Below are 4,188 nucleotides of genomic sequence, written 5' to 3'. Positions count from 1 at the left end.
CCAACCACCGATTGGTTGTGCACCCCCCACCCCTGCTCCCTGGAAGAATATCATGTGCCCCATTCCTTAGATGCTATATGCCGATACGAGTTGCTTGGAGCTTGTAGATCTGAGATATAGCAGCTCACATGATGTGTCTTAATATTTCTGCAGGAAACCTTGATGAGTTTGAGAATTGCACACAATTTGTACAAAAACTACTTAGATGCCCTTTGATCCCATATCCAACGACCTCGGAGCTCGTATCACCATAGCATCTAAGATGAAGGAGGACATCATATTCTCCTGTATGTAAGAATATCCTGTGCTACCACACCTTAGATTCTTTGGTGATACAAGCTCTTCGGAGGCATTGGATTTGTGACCCAACACCTCCTCGGTGGTTCGAATGGTTTTTTGCAGAAAATCCCCAAAAGAGTTCGGCCACTGCTTACAAGCACAAAGACTGCTCAGATGCCATTGGATCTCAGATCAAACGACCTCCAATCTCGTATCACCGTAGCATCCAAGCTGCGATAGCACCTTATGTTTTCTCGCATGGGAGAGTATGAGGTGCTCCCGCACCGTAGATTCTATGGTGATACGAGTTCACTGAGATCTAACGGCCCACAATAGGAGGTTTGAATGTTTTTGCAATATACGGCTGATAGAGTTGGGAAATGCGCAGAAAGTACAAGTACTACGCGTGTGCCATCTGATCATTGATCATACGACCTAGATGCTCATATCACCGTAGCGGGTAATTAAGCTACGGGGAGCACCTAATATGACCACCGGGGAGCCGTTGGATCGAAGATGCAGCGGCACACACGAGGCCTGAATGTTTTATTTTCAAAAAAAACCTTTGGAGAGTCTGGAAATTGCGCATAATTACAAAGACTACTCCCAAGCCATTGGATCTCACTTCCAACGGTGTAAAAACTCGTATCACCATAGTATCTAAGCTGCGGGGTGGATCTGATATTCTATGCCGCTGTCATTTTTGTTCGTAAACTTACAAAATACGTGTAACTCGTGCCGTTACTTGTCTAACCGCGCAAAGTGTTTGTTCAAAAAAACCATCCTACACTGAAATATCGGAACAACACACGGGGGTCCCACTTGTCATTAATCAAATTTGGACCTAAAACTAACAAATCTGAAAGACGAGATTCGAACTGGCAACCTGGACTACAAAGCGAAGTTGATAGCCTGAAAAAACGAACGGTTGTTGGCTTTGTCCCATAACTTGATTTTATTTATACAGTACTTTCGTTGAGTAGAGTAGAGGGAGTGCCTCATCAACACGTGCATGGCCGTTGTCTCACTTACTGGTAGGTCCCAGGTCTGCGATCTCAATCTCTCTTCTCTCCATCTTCTAACCTTTGCACGGGCACACACGAAGAGCGGCGCTAGCTTGCCGTGGTGTTATTACAACTAAAAAATCTTGGAAAATAGAAGAATCGCCTAGAACAAGAGACGTTGTGGCTGGTCGAGACGGAGCTAACCACATCTATCCTCCGTGCCACGTTGCCGTGTGGCTAGTGGGGTGTTTTCGACCGACTGGCTGGGTCCCCAGGTCAAACCATAGGTACTACGTCTGATACAGTATATTTTTACACGCACATTTTTCCTCCGTGCCGAGACATGGCACACCCTACCGCACGGTTTCGGGGTCCTCCCGGATGGTGCACGCATATATTCTTCCTGACGTGGGACGCCCTACTGTGCGTTTTCTGGGTCCTCCTCGGTCGTAGCGCCGAAGCAAGTAAATGAGTCGTCAAATCACGAAAGATCACCTTTCCCGCTGAGTACATCAGTGAAGCATGGTGGCTAGCTAGTTGGGCTAGTTCGACCGATTAGCTAGGCCGCCACCACATTTGTTTTTCACCCCTTTTTTGTCTACTTGCCGGCAGGTAAATTTAAATATCCACCACGGCATTGCTCTCGTGTTTGGGTGCGGCAGGATTTTTAAATTTTTGATTGACGGGAGCAGGCGCGGCAGCAATTTTTCACGATGACTATGCCTGTAAAAACCCACTGCTCCCTGATGTGAGAAGTCGTCGACTGGTGTTTTACCGTGGTGAAAACCAAAAGATTCCCCACTCCCTCCGCCTTCCCGTAGATTGCATTGCCTTTCAGCCGTTTCGCCCCCTTTGCTTCCTCTCCCCATTTCTTCTACCTGGTGCCATGGCGGCGCAGTAGATCACGGAGTCCGAGGTGAGGCTCCTGACACAGGAGTTCCATGCCAAGGATGCGGAGCTCAGGGCCAAGGACGTGGAGCTCCGTGAGCTCAACGAGGAGAGGAGTGCCATGCTCCTCCGTTATGTGCGGGAGTTCACAGAGCTTCAAAAGCGGCACGCGTCCACCACAAAGATGCTCAAGGCGTCGGCGGCGTTGCTATAGAAAGCGGGAGATACGATAGGCCGTCAGGGGAACCGGCTGGAGCGCGAGCGGGCCGATCGTGACGAGGTCCAGGGTCGCCTCAGCCACTTGGGGAACCAAGTTGCCACGCACGTGTTGCAGCTGCGCGATGCCTACCGTCGTGCCAGCGCGACGATGCCGGCCATCGGACTAAACCCGTTCGACCACCCGGTCGACTTCAACGAGCTGCGGCTTCCTGACCTGGTCTCCTTCTTCACCTATATCTCCGAGGAGCTGAGCCGTCACCGCGCGATGGTGGGGGCTGAGCTGGACAAGGAGGGGTTGCGGGCTGCCGTCGCCGTTGCCGGGCGAATCCTTTCAGGGCTCCGTCACCGGAATCCATTCGTGCCATTGGACGTTGTCTTTGACGAGCTGGCTCCCGTCGACCGGGAGCGAGCTCTGCGGGCGGTTGCACCCTGCATCACCAATGTTGTGCGCCTCGAGAAGTAGAGGGACTTTCGTTGTGTTTAGGCGCCCTCTGCATGGGCATGTCCATGTCTCGGCGCAACATGACCGTTGGATCAAACTCAGACGGTGCAGATCAGTCACTATAGCACAAAGCGTGTGGGTGTGTTTGGTTGCATTCTCATCTCAATATAGTTGTTTCCTCTTCGTGTATTTTTGTCAACCTACTAGTGTGGACTCATGCACCCTGCCAAACACCCAAAAGTGGGTCGAGAAGGGAACTTTTGCTCCCTTCCCGTGCACCCTGCATACACCCTGCCTAACACTATTCGTGCTTCATATGGTTCATGTTTCGTGGAGTAGTGTAGCATTGTACTCTCCGTGCGCTGTGGACCTAGTTCTGTTAACATTGATCTCACCGTTCATTCTCGACCGGACAGTCGAAAAAGCGGTACTATGTTACATATAGCAGTAGTTGACATGCACACAACATCATTTGTTATCGTCATATCTTACTACACTAGCAACAAGATTGTGTAGTACTGACGTATGAACCACTGCACATGCCTAGTAGTAGGAGCACTGTGTATGTTCAAGTGGCTGCCGTGTTTCGCAATCCTCCGTCGTAAGAGTGGAAACGCTTGCTGTAATCATTTTTTTCTTCTGAAAAACAATGGACACGCTCTACCGTGCGGATCCTCCTCCAGCCATGCACTAAATTACTCACTTTCGCCGACGTGTGGGACAGCCAGCATCGGGGTCCACCAGCCATGCACTAAATTACTCCGTAGTAGAGTGACGGTAGACTACCCCGATCGAAGCGCCGCGGTAATGACCAATTGGCCGTCAAATCACAAAACCCCCTCCTTTCCAGCAGTAAGTTGGACGGACGATGCAACCATCATTTCACTCTTCTCTCTCAGCTTCCTCTCTACCCAACCCTCGCTTCTGCCTCTTCTTGTTCCTCATTTCTTCAAGAAAATCCTGACCTGCTTCTGCCATTGTTCTTCTCTCCCAAAGAAGGAAAGGTGAGCGCATCAATGGTGTTGATTCTGGCCAAGGCCTGGTCTTGCAACCCCGAGACTGATCCTATAACTCCCTCTCTTTTCTTCTTTTGGGTTTGTGATTATGGTTTCTTTTCTTTTATTCCTATTTGAAAGTTTCTTGATGGACGCTGGAGCACCGGCCGAAGTGATGTCTATGGCTCTGGCCAAAACCGTCGAGGCTCATGGTACGAAGAAGCGCAAGCACCCCGCCGAGACTACCGCAAACAAGCTCAAAGCCATCGCCCTGTCCAAGCCCCCCTCTCCGGGATCCCTCATGAAGCAAGTCCAGGTAATATCTCTTCTTGACGATATTTTTCTCAATCTTGATCGTGTT

This window comes from Triticum urartu, chromosome 7 (assembly GCF_003073215.2).
Source record: "Triticum urartu cultivar G1812 chromosome 7, Tu2.1, whole genome shotgun sequence".
NCBI classification, from domain to species: domain Eukaryota; kingdom Viridiplantae; phylum Streptophyta; class Magnoliopsida; order Poales; family Poaceae; genus Triticum; species Triticum urartu.
Note: the sequence above shows the minus strand (reverse complement) of the source record.